The sequence below is a fragment of the Microcaecilia unicolor genome, chromosome 1 (genome assembly GCF_901765095.1).
Source record: "Microcaecilia unicolor chromosome 1, aMicUni1.1, whole genome shotgun sequence".
Classification (NCBI taxonomy): domain Eukaryota; kingdom Metazoa; phylum Chordata; class Amphibia; order Gymnophiona; family Siphonopidae; genus Microcaecilia; species Microcaecilia unicolor.
The window spans coordinates 141,643,877-141,662,046 of NC_044031.1; the positions used below are offsets into that span (position 1 = coordinate 141,643,877).

At 50.5% G+C, this 18,170-nt stretch overlaps 1 protein-coding gene across 4 annotated transcripts in view; it reads left to right on the forward strand.

Moving 5' to 3' along the window:
- Window positions 1-18,170, forward strand: part of GLCCI1 (glucocorticoid induced 1) — a 183,147-nt gene that overhangs the window by 89,102 nt on the left and 75,875 nt on the right. The gene's annotated exons all lie outside the window — the stretch shown is intronic.

An 18,170-nucleotide genomic window follows, 5' to 3' on the forward strand; every position in this document is an offset into this window, starting at 1 on the left:
GATGCATCCTATCCCTAGACCTAAGGGCCCTGAACAAATTCCTGGTCAAAGAAAAGTTCAGGATGGTTTTTTTGGGCAGCCTTTGCACCATGACTCAGGAAAACGATTGGCCATACTCTCACCATATTCTCTGGCAATGAATTCCAGAGTTTAATTACACATTGAGTGAAGAAATATTTTCTGTGATTTGTTTACATTTACTACTTTGTAGCTTTATTGTGTGCCCCCTAGTCCTAGTATTTTTGAAAAGAGTAAACAAATGATTCACATATTTCCGTTCCACTCCACTCATTTTATAGACCTCTATCATATGTCCCTTCAGTCGTCTTTTCTTCAAGCTGAAGAGCCCTAGCCGCGTTAGCCTTTCCTGATAGGGAAGTCATCCCATCCCTTTTATCGTTTTTGTTGCTCTTCTGTATGCCTTTTTTAATTCCACTATATCTTTTTTGAGATGCAGTGACCAGAATTTGCGCACAGTATTTGAGGTGCGGTTGCACCGTGGAGCAATACAAAGGCTTTATAATGCCCTCATTTTTGTTTTTCATTCTTTTCCTAATAATACTGATCATTCTATTTGCTTTCTTAGCTGCCGTTGCACACTGAGCAGAGAGTTTCAAGGTATCATCAAAGGTGACATCTAGATCCCTTTCCTGATCAGTGACTCCGAATGTGGAACCTTGCATCACGTAACTATAGTTTGGGTTCCTCTTTCCCACATGCATCACTTTGAAGTTGCTCACATTAAACGGCATCTGCCATTTGATGCCCAGTCTCCCAGCCTCGTAATGTCCTCTTGTAATTTTTCACTATCCTCTTGCAATTTAAGAACTTTGAATAACTTTGTCAGCAAATTTAATTACCTCACTAATTACACCCATTTCTAGATCATTTATAAAAAGGAGTGGTCCCAGCACAGAAGTGTTGGCGCCGAGAGGACTGCTCCCCCTCTATCCAGGAGGTGCCGATGCGTCGGTCTCCTGGCAGCCCAGTACTTGCTCCCGAACCTCAGCAGATTCTTCCACCGGGTGTTCCACCGTCCCTGCAGCCTTTTCCTATGGCGGCTCTCGACGAGTGCATCCAGGCCCTGTTTCCAGAGCTTCTGGAAGGATTGCTGCGCCAGTCTGCTTCGGTGTCAGGGGTGCTTGCGCCTTCCGCACCGTCTGCTGCAGCGGTGCTTGGCCCTTCACCTATGGTGAGGTCCCCGGCCTCGATGCCACCTGCCAACCAGGTCGACTCCCCTTCGACGTCAGTGGAGGAAGCTTCGCCGCAGTACAGGCAGGCGTCGGCCTCTTGACATCCCCATCGAGGATGTCGTTCCTCGGCATCGAGGCAGGCTTAGTCTCGGAGTGCCCTGAGAGAGGTCTTATCTGATACTGGAGAGGAGCGTTTCTTGGGAGTCAGAGGAAGATCCAGGTACTTTTCTTCTGATGAGTCCTATGGGATTCCCTCTGAACCTTCCCCTCCATCAGAAGGAGACTGTCTCCACCGGAGAGTCTGCCCTTTTCCTCCTTTGTCCAGGAAATCGCTATGGCTATTCCCTTCCCTTCTCCACCTAAAGAGGCTGTAATGGCTACTCTGCATAAGGTACTGAAGGAAGTCCTTATGCGGAACTGGTTGTTCCCTCTGTCAGGCCCCGTGATCCTGGAGAAAGCTGAATACCAGTATCGGATCCACAGTGAACCTGGATTGATGAGGTCTCAGTTACCCCACAATTCTATGGTGATGGACTCCGCCCTCATGAGAGCCAAAAGCACTAGGGACTATGCCTCGGCGCCCCCAGGCAGAGAAGCTAGGACTTTGGACTCTGTTGGTAGGAAGACGTATCAGGCCGCTATGCTCGCCACCAGGATTCAGTCATACCAGCTCTTCATGAGCATCCACTTGCGGAACTAGGTGAAGCAACTGTCCAGCTTGGTTGATGCCCTCCATCCGGAGCAGGCTGAACCTTTTCGCCAGGTGGTCAGGCAGCAGAAGGTGTGTCGAAAGTTTCTGGCCAGAGGCACGTTTGACACCAAGGTATAGTGATGCGCAGACTCTCATAGCTGCGTGTCTCTGACCTGGATCATTCGGTCCAGCAGCGAATGGCGGATGTTCCCTGCCGGGGGCATAACTTTTTGGTGAGAAAATAGAGGATCTTGTTGACCAGATCAAGAAGCACAATGATGCTATGGATTCTCTCTCTCTGGATTCTCTCTCCCGCCGGGCGTCTTCTGCTACAACCTCCTCAACTAGGATGTATTTTGGAGGGAAGAGGAGTGCTCCCTATTCCTATGTTAGGCGTTGGTACACTCCGGCTTCTCGGCAGCCTGCCCAGGCTCAGTCCCAGCGCGCTCGTTCTCGTCAACAGCGTACGCCTAAGGCCCCAGCTGCTCCCCAGCAAAAGCAAGGGACAGGCTTTTAACTGGCTCCAGATGCGCATAGCCACAGTAAGTGTCCGTGCCGGACGACTTGCCGGTTGGAGGGAGGTTAATATTTTTTCACCAAAGGTGGCCTCTCATAACCTCTGATCGGTGGGTTCTTCAAATAGTCTGATTAGGATACACCCTCAATCTGGATCTGTTCTTCAAATAGTCCGGTTAGGATACACCCTCAATCTGGAATCCAAACCTCCAAATTGCCCACCGGGAGCTCAATCCTTCAGCTTCCAGCACAGGCAGGTACTTGCAGAGGAACTCTCCGCCCTTCTCAGCGCCAATGTGGTCGAGCCCGTTCCACCAGGGGAAGAAGGGCTGGGATTCTATTCCAGGTACTTCCTTGTGCAAAAGAAAATGGGGGATGCGTCCCATCCTAGACCTAAGGGCCCTGAACAAATTTCTAGTATGAGAAAAGTTCAGGATGGTTTCCCTAGGCACCCTTCTCCCTATGATTCAGAAAAATGATTGGCTATGCTCTCTGGACTTAAAGGATGCTTACACTCACATCTTGATAGTTCCAGCTCACAGGAGGTATCTTCGATTTCAGCTGGGAACACAGCACTTTCAGTACTGTGTACTGCCTTTCGGTCTAGTGTCTGCGCCCAGGGTGTTTACAAAGTGCCTTGCGGTAGTCACAGCGTCTCTACGCAGACTGGGAGTTCATGTGTTTCCTTAAATCGACAATTGGCTGGTAAAGAGCACCTCGGAGGCAAGTGCTTGGGAGTCCATGTGAATTACTAATCTCATGCTGGAACTACTGGGGTTTTGTAGTAAATTACTCCAAGTCCCACCTCATCACAGTCTAAAAATTGGAATTTATTGGAGCTCTGCTGGTCACAGACAGCTCGAGCTTATCGCCCCGAGAGAAGGGCAGACAATCTCCTGTCCCTGGTGTCCATAGTTCAAACGGTTCAGCAGATATTGAGACTTATGGGACACATGGCCTCCACAGTTCATGTAACGCCCATGGTACGTCTGCACATGAGATCAGCTTAATGGACCCTAGCTTCCCAGTGGTGTCAAGCTGCGGGGGATCTAGAGGATGTGATCCAACTGTCCACCGATTTTCGGAATTCTCTTCACTGGTGGACGATCCGATCCAATTTGATAATGCGACGGCCATTCCATATTCATCAGCCTCAGAAAGTGCTGATGACGGATGCATCCCTCCTGGGGTGGGGAGCTTGTGTAGATGGGCTTCATGCTCAAGGAGCCTGGTCTTTTCAGGAAAAAGGTCTGCAGATCAACTTCCTGGAATTGCGAGCGATTTGGAACGCTCTAAAGTCTTTCAGAGATCAGCTGTCCAACCGAGTAATCTTAATTCAGACAGACAATCAGGTTGTCATGTTTTATACCAACAAGCAGGGGGGCACCGGATCTCGCCCTCTGTGTCAGGAAGCCGTCCAGATGTGGCTTTGGGTGCGCCATCATGGCATGTTTCTCCATGCCACTTATCTGGCAGACGAAAACAACAGTCTGGCAGACAGACTGAGCAGGGTTATGCAACCTTACGAGTGGTCACTGAACATGGCCATAGCCTGCAAGATCTTCTGAGCGTGGGGCACACCCTCAATGGATCTTTTTGCTATTCAAACTGATCACAAAGTCCCTCAGTTCTGTTCCAGGCTTCAGGCCCATGACAGGCTAGCGTCAGATGCCTTTCTCCTTCATTGGGGAACAGGCCTTCTGTATGCATATCCTCCCATATCTCTAGTAGGGAAGACTTTGCTGAAACTCAAGCAAGACCGCGGAACCATGATTCTGATTGCTCCCTTCTGGCCGCGCCAGATCTGGTTTCCTCCTCTTCTGGAGTTGTCCTTCGAAGAACCGTGGAGATTGGTGTACTTTCCAACCCTCATCACCCAGAATGAGGGGTCGCTTCTACATCCCAACCTCCAGTCTCTGGCTCTCACGGCCTGGATGTTGAGAGCTTAGAGTTCGCCTCCTTGGGTCTTTCAGAGGGTGTCTCCCGAGTCTTGCTTGCTTCCAGGAAAGATTCCACTAAGAGGTGTTACGCTTTCAAATGGAGGAGGTTTGTTGTCTGGTGTGACAGCAAGGCCCTAGATCCTCTTTCTTGTACTGCACTGACCCTGCTTGAATACCTTCTACACTTGTCAGAATCTGGTCTCAAGACCAACTCCGTAAGACTTCACCTCAGCGCAATTAGTAATTCTCCGAGGTCAAGCAGGCTCTAATATTCTTACGTGTGGGTCGTCGTCTGCGACGGCCCAGAACACGGAAATAAACTCTTCAAAGCTCTGGAACCTTCCTGATTGTTCTGTCGCGCGGACTGATCCACCGTGCATGCGTGGGTGGCTTCCTGCCCGCAACGCGAATGTGCAGCAACCAGTCTCTTTTTTTCCGCAATCCTGGTTGGTCGGGTGTTTGTCCTAGCTGCCAGTTACGGCTCAGGAGACGGCTTTAGTGAGTGTTTATTGCAAAAATTTTCAATTTTCTTTTCATAGTTTATCTTTTTAAAAAAACAAAACAACCCCCCCCCCCCCCCAAACAAACTTTTTTCGTTATTTCCATTATTTTTTCCTTCCTCATCGGTACCGAGGAGTGTCGATGACGGGCGTCGAGTGAAGTCTAAGAAGCATAGTCATCGATGTCCTTCCAGACACGGTACCGAGAGTTTCGGGGAGCCGAGGGAGTCGGCACCCGAGAAGCGTCTGCGCCAGGAGGACCACTCACCCTCCATACAGGAGGTGCCAATGCGTTGGTCGTCTGGCATCCTGTTACCGGCTCTCGAACCCCCTCATATTCTGGCACCGACTCCTACACCGACCCCTCAGCCTTTTCCGATGGAAACTCTCGATGAGCGCATCGGGGCCCTTCTTCCGGAGCTTCTGGAAGGCTTGCTTCGCCAGACTGCCTCGGTGTCGGGGATGCTTGCGCCTTCCGCACCGACTGTAGAGGCGGCATCTGGGCCATCACCTGCGAGGAGGTCTCCGTCTTCGGTACCGCTTGCGGTGCCTGCATCGGCTGCCACCCGGGTTGATTCCCCTTCGACATCGGTGGAGGAAGCTTCACCGAAGTCTAGGCAGGGATCAACTTCTCGACGCTCCCCATGAGGTCGTCGATCCTCGAAGTCGAGGCAGGCTCGGGTTGGGGCTGCTCTTAGGGAGCTCCTTTCCAATACCGGAGCGCTCATGGGTTGAAGAGGAAGACCCCAGGTACTTTTCGGAGGAGGAGTCTTGTGGGCTTCCCTCTGATCCTACTCCACCGATTGAAATAAGGACATCTCCACCTGAGAGTCTTACTTTCTCATCCTTTGTACAGGAAATGTCTAAGGATATTCCATTTCCTATGGAGGTTGTGGATGAGCCCAGGGCTGAGATGCTCAAGGCCCTGGATTATCCTTCTCCACCTGCAGAGGTTGCAACGGCCCCCCTGCACAATACACTCAGGGAAGTGCTGATGCGGAATTGGTCTTGCCCTCTTTCTAATCCAGTGGTCCCTAAGAAGTCCGAGTCCCAGTACAGAGTCTACAGAGTCCATGGAGAACCTGTAATGGTGAAGGCCCAACTTCCTCACGATTCCATGGTGGTGGACTCTGCTCTCAGAAGAGCCAGGAGTACTAGAGACTATGCTTCGGCGCCCCCAGGCAGAGAGTCTAGGACCTTGGATTCTTTTGGTAGGAGAACGTATTAGGCCGCAGTGCTCGCCGCCAAGATCCAAACATACCAGCTCTACATGAGCATTCACTTACGGAACTCAGTGCGGCAACTGTCCAGTTTAGTTGAAGTACTTCCTGTGGAGCTTGCTGAACCTTTTCACCGGGTGGTCAGGCAGCAGAAGGCGTGTCGCAAATTCCTGGCCAGGTGGTCTTACGACACTTTTGATGTGGTATCCTGAGAAGCTGCTGAAGGTATAGTGATGCGCAGACTCTTATGGCTGCGTGTCTCTGACCTGGATCAGAAGACCCAGCAGCAAATGGCGGATGTTCCTTGCCGGGGGGATAATCTCTTTGGAGAAAAAGTAGAGGATATGGTTGATCAGATGAAAAAGCATCATGATGCGATGGATTCTCTCTCCCGCCGGATGTCTTCTGCTACTGCCTCCTCATCCAGAAGGTTTTTTTGTAGGGAGGAGGAGTGCTCCCTATTCTTATAATAGGTGTAGATACACTCCTGCCTCTCGGCAGCCGGTTCAGGCTCCCCAGCAAAAGCAAGGGACGGGCTTTTGACTGGCTCCAGTGCAGCATTGCTGCAATAAAAGTGTCCGTACCGGGCGACTTGCCTGTCGGGGGGAGGTTGATATTTTTTCACCAAAGGTGGCCTCGTATAACCTCCGACAGGTGGGTTCTTTAAATAGTCTGGTAAGGATACACAATCAATCTGGCATCCAAGCCTCCAAATTGCCCACCGGGAGCTCAATCCTTCAGCTCCCAGCACAAGCAGGTACTTGCAGAGGAACTCTCCACCCTTCTAAAGGCCAATGCGGTCAAACCTGTTCCACCAGGGGAAGAAGGGCTGGGATTCTATTCCAGGTATTTCCTTGTGCAAAATAAAACAGGGGGGATGCGTCCCGTCCTAGACCTATGTGCCCTGAACAAATTCCTGGTCCGAGAAAAGTTCAGGATGGTTTCTCTGGGCACCCTTCTTCCCATGATTAAGGAAAACGATTGGCTATGCTCTCTGGACTTAAAGGATGCCTACACTCGCATCTCGGTGCTCCCAACTCAGAGGAAGTACCTTCGATTTCGGCTGGGAACTCAGCACTTTCAGTACTGTGTACTGCCCTTTAGCTTAGCATCTGCGCCCAGGGTCTTCACAAAGTGCTTGGCAGTTGTAGCAGCATTGTTACGCAGACTGGGAGTGCATGTGCTCCCTTATCTCGATGATTGGCTGGTAAAGAACACTTCAGAGGCAGGGGCTCTACGGTCCATGCAGATGACCAACTGCTGGAGCTACTGGGGTTTGTAATAAATTATCCCAAGTCCCATCTTGTTCCGGTGCAAAAATTGGATTTCATTGGAGCTCTGTTGGATACACGGACGTCTCGGGCTTATTTTCCCCAGACAAGGGCAGACAATCTCCTTGCCCTAGTGTCCTTGGCTCTAGCGTCTCAACAGGTCACAGCTCGGCAGATGTCGAGACTCTTAGGACACATGGCTTCCACAGTTCATGTGACTCCCATGGCACGCCCACATATGAGATCAGCTCAGTGGACCCTAGGTTCCCAGTGGTGCCAAGCCACAGGGGATCTAGAGGATGCCATCCATCTCTCCACCGACTTTTGCAGTTCCCTTCAATGGTGGACCATTTGATCCAATCTGACCTTGGGATGTCCATTCCAAATTCCTCAGCCGCAGAAAGTGCTGACGACGGATGCATCCCTCCTGGGGTGGGGAACTCATGTAGATGGACTTCACACTCAAGGAGCTTGGTCCTTTCAGGGAAAGGATCTTCAGATAAACCTGGAATTGCGAGCGATTTGGAACGCTCTAAAGTCTTTCAGAGATCGGCTGTCCAACCAGATCATCCAAATTCAGACAGACAATCAGGTTGCAATGTATTACACCAACAAACAGGGGGTCACCGGATCTCGCTGTCTGTGTCAGGAAGCCGTCAGGATGTGGCTTTGGGCTAACCATCATGGCATGTTTCTTCAGGCCATGTGTCTGGCAGGCATAAACAACAGTCTGGCCGACAGGCTGAGCAGGATCATGCAACCTCACGAGTGGTCTCTGAATGTGGACGTTGTCCACAAGATCTTCCGAGTGTGGGGCACCCCCTCAGTGGATCTTTTTGCCACTCAGATCAATCATAAAGTTCCTCAGTTCTGTTCCAGACTTTGGGCCCACGACAGACTAGCGTCAGATGCCTTTCTCCTACATTGGGGGACAGGCTTTCTGTATGCGTATCCTCCCATACCTCTAGTAGGGAAAACTCTGCTGAAACTCAGGCAAGACCGCGGAACCATGATTCTGTTTGCGCCTTTCTGGCCCCGTTAGATCTGGTTTCCTCTTCTTCTGGAGTTTTTCCTCTGAAGAACCATGGAGATTGGAGTGTTTTCTGACCCTCATCACTCAGAATGAGGGGTCGCTTCTACATCCCAACCTCCAGTCTCTGGCTCTCACGGCCTGGATGTTGAGAACTTAGAAATTGCCTCTTTAGGCCTTTCAGAGGGTGTCTCCCAAGTCTGTCTTGCTTCCAGGAAAGATTCCACAAAAAATGTTATTCTTTCAAATGGAGGAGGTTTGCTGTCTGGTGTGACAGCAAGGCCTTAGATCCCTTTTCTTGTCCTACACGGACCCTGCTTGAATACCTTCTACACTTATCAGAGTCTGGTCTTAAGACCAACTCCTTAAGAGTTCACCTTAGTGCAATTAGTGCTTACCATCAACGTGTTAAAGGTAAGCCTATCTCTGGACAGCCTTTAGTGGTTCGTTTCATGAGAGGTTTGCTTTTGTCAAAGCCCCCTGTCAAACCTCCACCAGTGTCATGGGATCTCAACGTCGTTCTCACCCAGCTGATGAAAGCTGCTTTTGAGCCACTGAAGTCCTGCTATCTGAAGTACTTGACCTGTAATGTCATTTTCTTGGTGGCTGTTACTTCAGCTCATAGAGTCAGTGAGCTCCAAGCCCTGGTAGTTCATGCTCCTTATATCAAGTTTCATCTTAACAGAGTAGTCCTCTGCACTCACCCTAAGGTGTTGCCAAAGGTGGTGTTGGAGTTCCATCTGAACCAGTCAATTGTCTTGCCAACATTTCTTCCCCGTCCACATACCCACCCTGGTGAGGAGAAGTTGCACACTGTGGACTGTAAGTGAGCATTGGCATTTTACGTGGAGCGGACCAAGCCCTATCGTCAGTCCGCCCAATTATTTATTTATTTTTTTGATCCCAACAGGAGAGGAGTTGCCATCGGAAAACGCACAATCACCAATTTGCTAGCAGATTGCATTTTCTTCACTTATGCCCAAGCTGGGCTGACTTTAGAGGGCCATGTGACGGCTCATAATGTTAGAGCCATGGCTGCGTCAGGAGCTCACAAAGTCAGCCTCCATTGAAGAGATTTGCAAGGCTGCAACGTGGTCATCAGTCCACACATTCACATCTCATTACTGCCTTCAGCAGGCTCAATATTCTTACAACCCTTCCTCTTCCCCGTTGGAGTTGTTTGCATTTATTTTGTTTTGCTTTTTATTAAACTTGTTGCTGCACGTTTGCGTCACGGGCGGGAAGCCGCCCACGCATGCGCGGTGGGTTGTCCCGCACGACACGACGGAACAATCAGGAAGGTTCCAGAGCTTTGAAGAGTTTATTTCCGTCTTCTGGGCCATCGCAGACGACGACCCACACATAAGAATATTGAGCCCGCTGTCCTCGGCGAATACCTGCTATAGGTATGTATCTTCTTTTTATCATCAACGTGTAGAGGGTAAGCCTATCTCTGGACAGCCTTTAGATGTTCGCTTTATGAGATTTTTGCTTTTGTTGAAGCCCTCTGTCAGTCCTCCACCAGTGTCATGGGATCTCAAAGTTGTTCTCTCCCAGCTGATGAAAGCTCCTTTTGAGCCATTGAATTCCTGCCATCTGAAGTACTTGACCTTGAAGGTCATTTTCTTGGTGGCTGTTACTTCAGCTCATAGGGTCAGTGAGCTTCAGGCCCTAGTAGTGGATACACCTTATACTAAGTTTCATCACAACAGAGTAGTCCTCCGCACGCACCCTAAGTTCCTACCAAAAGTGGTGGTGTAGTTCCATCTGAACCAGTGAATTGTCTTGCCAACATTTTTTCCCCGACCTCATGCCCACCCTGGCGAAAGCAGTTTGCACATCTTGGACTGCAAGAGAGCATTGGCATTTTTGACGTGGAGCGGACCAAGCCCTTCAAACAGTCCGCCCAGTTGTTTGTTTCTTTCGATCCCAACAGGAGGGGAGTCACCATCGGAAATCGCACAATCTCAAATTGGCTAGCAGATTGCATTTCCTTCACTTATGCCCAAGCTGGGCTGACTCTGGTGGGCCATGTCACGGCTCACAATGTTAGAGCCATGGCTGCTTCAGTGGCTCACTTAGTCAGCCTCCATTGAAGAAATTTGCAAGGCTGCAATGTGGTCATCAGTCCACACATTCACATTTCACTGCTGCCTTCAGCAGGATACCTGATGCGACAGTTGGTTTGGGCAATCGGTGCTGCAGAATCTGTTAAGGGTTTAGAATCCAACTCCACCCCGTTAGGCTCATTTTTATTCTGTTCCAGGCTGCATTCTCGGCTAGTTGTATATAGTTTCAGGTTAATCTATGTTATGTCCTCGCCGTTGCGAGGCCCAGTTGACCAATGTTCATTGTTTTGAGTGAGCCTGGATGCTAGGGATATCCCACATGTGAGAACAAGCAGCCTGCTTGTCTTCGGAGAAAGTGAAGGTACTTACCTGTAGCAGGTATTCTCCGAGGACAGCAGGCTGATTGTTCTCACAAACCCACCTCCCCTTTGGAGTTATTTGTCTATTTGTATACTTTTTGATTTAACTGAAGAGGCATGCTTGTGCGACGGGCGGGAAGTCTTCCGCGCATACGTGGGGCGTACTGCATGTGCACCAGAAGTCTCTGGCGAAACTTTAGTGTTTTTTGCTTGCAAAATTTGCTCCTTCCTTGTCATCAATCAGATGAAGCCATTACGTATGGGTTGTGTCCATCAACCAGCAGGGGGAGATAGAGAGCACTCAACTTTTCACAGTGCCTCATGGCCAGCCAGCTCCACTGCCTCTTCAGTATTCTCTATGTCCCCAAGCAGGGTGGCTGCAGCTTCTTCGAGCTCCATCAGAAATCTGCCTGGGGGTGGCTCCTGGCTTGCCAGTTGTTAGCCGGGGTGTTAGAGGCTATAGCAGCTTCACTTTGAAGGCACATAGGTTAGCCCTTTCCCTGCCTTACCCATGCCCCCGTGGATGTGGACATATTAGCTTGCTTTTCCCTGTCCTTTCCCACTCAGTGGATGCAGGCACATTGGTTCGCCTTTCCCTGCCTTTCCCATTCATCTGAGCCTCCGGAGTTCTTATTATCTCTGCTTTCCTCACAGCGTTAAAAAAAAAAAAATGGAACAGAGGTTTTCCTTTGATTCTTCTATGGGACTGGAGCTGTGATACTCAGTCCGGTGAGGTAAGAGTGTTTTCTAACTCCTCCGGGGTGGGCCCGCAATCGGGGCGTTTTTGGCGCGAAACCGCCATTTTGAATTTTCCCGCCGTTTGTGGTGATGGCTGCAGAGAATGTAAAGCGCTGTTCCCGGTGTGGCAAGCGCAAATCAGCAGCGGGGCTCTGTAAATCATGCTATACAGGTGTAAGAGCCGGCCCGAGCATGGCGAGCGATGATTCTTCCCGCTCAGAGCTGGCAGCGGACGCCATTTTGAATTCTCTGCATGGCACGGCCTCCGTAGAGACGGAGAGCCCTGAGCCCGGGGGGGGGGGGGGGGGGGGGGCGGCCGGCCCTCAAATTGAGGCTATTCAGGGAGCGGCTAGCCCCGGACGGGATCTGGGTGCCCAGGGCGAGTTTTTCTCCTCTGATTTTGTGGTGTTATTGCATAAAGCATACATGCTGAAAAGAGCTCTTCCTCAAGGGTCGTCTGATGCACCTTCTGTTGTCGTCCCGTCCCGTCCCCCCCCCCCCCCCCCCCGGTGGATTCTGGCCTTGGACTGCCCGCTGAGGCTATTTTCCCTGATAATTGGCATAAAGAAAAGCGTAGAAGGGCTAATTCCCCTTCAGATTGTGGTGCACCTCCTCCCCCCCCCCCCCCCCCCCCCCCCTTGGTCGGGCTGTGAGGATTCGGAGAGTTCTGGCAGGCCTTCGTGGTCTGAGGAGCCAGAGTCAGGTGCAGAATTACCACAGGATCTGGATGATCCCTCCGCGGTGAGGATTTTCCACCGTGATGAGCTGCCAGCGCTTATTTAAGATGCCCTACAGGTCCTTTCTATTGAAGAGCCTGACAGTGGCACGGCCTCCTATGTGAATTCTAGGATGCTAGTAACAAAAAGCCTGCTCGAGCCTTTCCTTTGCATGACTCCATGCAAGAGCTTATTTCCGCTCAGTGGGCTGACCCCGAGGGACCTTTGAAAGTTTCCAGGGCTATGGGGCAATTATACCCTCTGCGTGAGGAGCATTTGGCTCGCTTTGCAATGCCTAAAGTAGATGCCCTAGTCACTGCGGTGACAAAGAGAACTACCCTCCCTGTGGAAGGAGGAGTTGCCCTGAAGGATATACAAGACCATAGGCTGGAAGCAGCACTTAAATGGTCCTTTGAAATTGCAGGTCTTACTGTTCTGGTGTCTGCATGCAGTTGTTATGCTGCTAGAGGCTGCCTGGCGTGGTTGCAACAGGCAGTGGAGCAGCCCGGAGATGGAGCGGAGCCCTTCTCGGATGTGGCTCCGCGGCTGGAGTCGGCCTTGTCCTTTTTGGCTGATGCCCTTTATGATATTGTCAGAGCTTTGGCTAAACAAACGGCAGTAGCAGTGGCGGCTCGCCGTCTTATTTGGCTACGACATTGGGCAGCGGACATGGCCTCTAAGCAAAGGTTGGTGAATTTGCCCTTTCAAAGCCTACTCCTATTTGGTGAGGAGTTGGAAAAAAAAATTGTTAAAGGCCTGGGAGATCCTAAACCCTAGCGCTTGCCCGAAGTTAGGCTGAGGCCTTCCTCCAAGGGCCAGGCGGTCCACTCCTCTTATAGACCTCGCTTCCGTGAAGCTAGAAGGTACCGCCCAGGGCGTTCTGCTGGGTTCACTTCTCGTGCCCGTTTTTCAGGAGAGGAACTCCTTTCGCTCGGACAAGCGTACCGCAGCCACCGGCTCTAGGCCTGGAGTTCAGGGGCGACCCTCTCGATGATGGTGCGCCGGCCCCCTCCTCGCTTCCTGTCATCGGAGGACGTCTTTCCCTCTTTGCCGAGGAGTGGGCCAATATTTCCTCAGATCAGTGGGTTCTGGACCTGATCAGAGATGGCTACAGAATAGAATTCAACGCCCCAGTAAGAGATGTGTTTGTGGAGTCCCGATGCGGTTCTGCCGCCAAACGGGCGGCGGTAGAGGAGACTTTGTAAGGTCTGATTCAGTTAGGGGCCGTGTCCCCGGTACCTCCCGCCGAACACGGCTACGGCCGATACTCCATCTACTTTGTGGTGCCGCGAAAAGGTGGGTCTTTTCGCCCTATTCTGGACTTAAAAGAATTAAACAAGTCCCTGAGAGTGCGGCATTTCCACATGGAAACCCTGCACTCCGTAATTGCTGCGGTACAGCCAGGAGAGTTTCTCACGTCTCTAGACCTGAAAGAAGCTTACTTGCACATACCAATTTGGCCCCCGCACCAGAAGATTCTGAGGTTTGCGGTGTTGGGAAAACATTTCCAATTTCCGGGCCTTGCCTTTTGGCCTCGCCATAGCTCCCCGCACCTTTTCGAAGGTAATGGTGGTAGTAGCTGCTTTGCTCAGGCGAGAGGGTATCAGGGTTCACCCGTACCTAGACGACTGGCTCATCAGAGCAGACTCTGTAACAGAGAGCTATCAGGCTACAGCCAGAGTGGTCTCAGTACTTCAATCTCTAGGCTGGGTTGTCAATATGGCCAAATGTCACCTGACCCCCTCGCAATCTCTAGAATATTTGGGGGCCAGGTTCGACACAGACTCGGGCTATGTATACCTACCCGAGCTAAGGCGGTGCAAGCTTCAGAATCAGGTCCGTCTGCTTCTGAGGATGCCCCGCCCGCGAGCTTGGGACATTTTCCAGCTGCTGGGATCGATGACAGCCACATTGGAAGTGGTGCCCTGGGCGAGAGCGCACCTGAGACCTCTACAGGATTCCGTACTTCAAAGATGGTCTCCAGTTTCTCAGGATTATCAATGCAGACTTTCTTGGCTCCCTGCGGCCCGACTCAGCATGGAGTGGTGGCTCTCAGACAGCATGCTGCGGTGAGGAATGCTGCTGGCGCTCCCCGATTGGTGTCTAGTAGTGACAGATGCCAGCCTGAAGGGCTGGGGCGCACTTTGCAAGGGGAAGCATGCCCAGGGTCTGTGGACACCCGAGGAGTCAGTGGTCCATCAACCGCCTGGAGTTGAAAGCGGTGTTTCAGGCGCTTCTGGCCTTTCAAGTGACCCTGGATGGATTGGCTGTCAGAGTGATGTCGGACAACACGACAGCAGTGGCCTACATAAATCGACAAGGCGGCACTCAGTGCAGAGCACTGGCCGCGCAGGCTGAACAGATTTGCCACTGGGCCGAGCTGCATCTTCAGTTTCTGTCGGCAGCTCACATTGCAGGTCAGAGCAACGTGCAAGCCGATTATCTCAGCAGGCATCAGATCGATCCAGCAGAATGGGAACTAGCAGACGAAGTATTCCTGCAGATATGTGCCAAATGGGGCAAGCCCGTGATGGATCTTATGGCGACAAGTTCAAATGCCAAAGTCCCGTGCTTCTTCAGCAGACGGAGAGATCCTCGCTTGGCAGGGTTGGATGCCTTGACTCAGCCCTGGCCTCCGGGCCTACTATATGTGTTCCCTCCGTGGCCCTTGATAGGGCGAGTGCTCCTGCGGATTTGGCTGCATCCAGGAGAAGTGGTGCTCATCGCCCCGGATTGGCCCAGGAGGCCTTGGTATGAGGACCTCCGACAGATGTTGTTGGAGGCTCACTTTCCGTTACCTCTGGTTCCGCACCTGTTGTCACAGGGTCCGGTGGCCATGGAGGACACCTGACGCTTTGGTCTTATGGCATGGGGATTGAGAGGGCGCAATTGAGAGATAAAGACTACTCAAATAAAGTAATTTCCACTCTCCTGCAGGCCCGTAAGCGCTCCACTTCTGTGGCTTATGCCAGGATTTGGCGCCAGTTTGAAGTCTGGTGTGTTTTAAGAGCGCTTTCTCCGTTGCGGGCTCCTGTCTCGCCGATTCTGGACTTTTTGCAGGATGGTGTACACAAAACTTCCCTGCGGGTGCAAGTGGCAGCATTGGCCTCCCTGCGTGGCAAGGTTGAAGGCATGTCCTTAGCTGCTCATCCAGATGTGGCACGTTTTCTTAGAGGGGTGCTTCGGCTCCATCCTCCCGTGCAGGCACCTTGTCCAGCTTGGAACCTGGGATTAGTATTGGGCCCTTCAGGGGGCTCCCCTTGAACCGCTTCGGCGTGCTTCAGAGAAAGATTTGACACTGAAGGCCGTCTTTTTAGTGGCCATTACCTCGGCGAGACGGGTGTCAGAGCTCCAGGCGCTGTCCTGTAGGGACCCTTTTCTGCAATTCTCAGAGTCAGGGGTCACGGTTCGGACCGAGCCTTCCTTCATGCCTAAGGTGGTTTCAGCGTTTCACCTAAACCAGCCTGTTTTTCTTCCCTCCTTTGTTGAGGAGGAGTTTCCAGATTCATTTGGGCAGTTGCACCTTTTGGATGTGCGCAGGACTCTACTGCAGTATCTGCGAATTACAAATTCCTTCAGGACCTCTGATCATCTTTTTGTGCTGTTTGCAGGTCCTCGCAGAGGGTCATCAGCGTCTAAAGCCACTATTGCCCGTTGGCTCAAAGAAGCTATCTTTTCAGCATATCTGCTGTCTGGCCGGGCTCCGCCTGAAGCCTTTAAGGCACATTCCACAAGAGCGATTTCCTCTTCCTGGGCGGAAACTGGAGCACTATTTCTTCATGAGATTTGCAGTGCTGCAACATGGGCTTCTAAGCTTTCTTTCGCCCGACATTACAGGCTGGATGTGGCTGCCAGGAAGGATGTGCATTTTGGAGCACAGGTGCTAGCGCGTGGTGTGGCTTGTTCCCACCCTATTTAGGGATTGCTTTGTTACATCCCATACGTAATGGCTTCATCTGCTTGATGACAAGGAAGGGAAAGTTAGGTTCTTACCATGATAATTTTCTTTCCTTTAGTCATAGCAGATGAAGCCATGAGCCCTCCCTGTATGATTGTCTGTATTGCAGTGATTCTGATTTTAGGTGCTGTTCTTGTTTCCTGAAGTTATATTCCTTCCTTGGGGAGTCGGAAAACAGTCTTCAGGATTCTTGTTACAGTTATAGGAGGATGAGTTCATTCCCTCCAGTTCATGTTTTGGGAGGATAAGTTTATTCCCTCCAGGAGGATGCAAGTATTTCCTCCATTTATATAAAGTGGAGGACGAGTTTATTCCCTCCAGGAGGATGAGTTCATTCCCTCCTTTTGTGAGTTCATGCCCTTGTTAAGGGGCCATCGTTCGCTGTGAGGAAAGTTCATGTTATTCCCATTGCGGTTTGCCATACTGCTTTGGAAGCTTCAAATACTGAAGAGGCAGTGGAGCTAGCTGGCCATGAGGCACTGTGAAAAGTTGAGTGCTCTCTATCTCCCCCTGCTGGTTGATGGACACAACCCATACGTAATGGCTTCATCTGCTATGACTAAAGGAAAGAAAATTATCATGGTAAGAACCTAATTTTCCCATTCCAAGGTTCCTGACTTGTGACAGCTTACTTGCTGTTTCCAAGAAGCTTCTCAAGCTTAATGAAATTCATCAGTGTAAACCTGAAATCTTATTTCTTGGGGAATTATTATAAGCAAGTTCTCCTTTATGCATGCTTTTGAGAAATGGCTTCCTTGGTCAGTACAGAATTGTACTACTGTTAATCTGCATCCAAAAAATTGTTTTAGTCCACCTGAAAAGGAGTGTAATTTGCTTGCTAATTCTTTTTTTTTTTTTTTTTTTAACCTCCTATACTGCCATTCTTTGTTGTTCATGCTTGCCAAGAAACAAAAACACAAATTGAAGTAGTGTTAACTAGTCATTAAAATGTCATATGAATTCCATGGCAGACCATCTTTTTTCACATTATATTCTGTGCCTTGTCATTTTGTGTGGGTTTAATCGACTACAGGAAAACACCTTTGTATAGTGCTTCAAAAACATGTCTTAATTCCCACCAGTGGCGTTCAAAGGGGGGGGGGGTGGGGATGTCGGCCCCGGGTGCACGCCGCTGGGGGGTTGCCACGGCGCGCGCCTGTCAGCTGACTTCGCTAACTTTGCTGTAGCTCCCTCTGCCCTGGAACAGGTTACTTCCTGTTCCGGCCGGGGCAGAGGGAGCTGCAGCGAAGTCAGCGAACTCAGCTGACAGGCGTGCGCTGCGGCGTGCACCCGGGAGGTGTGTGTGTCATTTTGCCGGGGGGGGGGGGGGGGGTGCGCATCTGCGCTCCGCCCCAGGTGTCATGCCGGGTAGGATCACCACTGATTCCCACTGTAATTATCGTTTTTGTATGTCATGTAAACTTGCATGTATCAGTGTGGTTCTTATGGAATATTGTGATAGATCTTTGTGTGTGTTGGGAAATAATTGGAAGGTATTATTGAGCTACTGGGGTGGTGGGAATGGGTTGAGTAAGGGCTAGGGGATGTTATACTTTTATTTTCACAAAAATTCAAAAAAGTTTCGAAGTTGAATTTGCATATATTATGTACGGGTCGGAGGGGACTACTTGTTTCATGCTTTGTTTATCATGGGCACGAAGGTGTAATGTTTTGGTGGCATTTTGTAACTTATGTACCCTTTGACTATATACTTAATAAAGACTTCTCATAAATTAAAAAAAAAAAAAAGAATATGATAGATTTAGCACAGTGCTATCTTAGGGACCCTTTTACTAAGCTGTGCACCTACTGCAGCTTAAAAGGGCTTACCACGGGATGCGCTGAGGGGTCCTGTGGTAAGTTGGACATTAGCACTTTCAAACCGCATTCAAAAGAATTTTTACATTTTTTTTTCTGTTGATGGGGCATGTTAGGGTGGAGAGTGGTGGGGTTTCTGTGCTAATCAGCA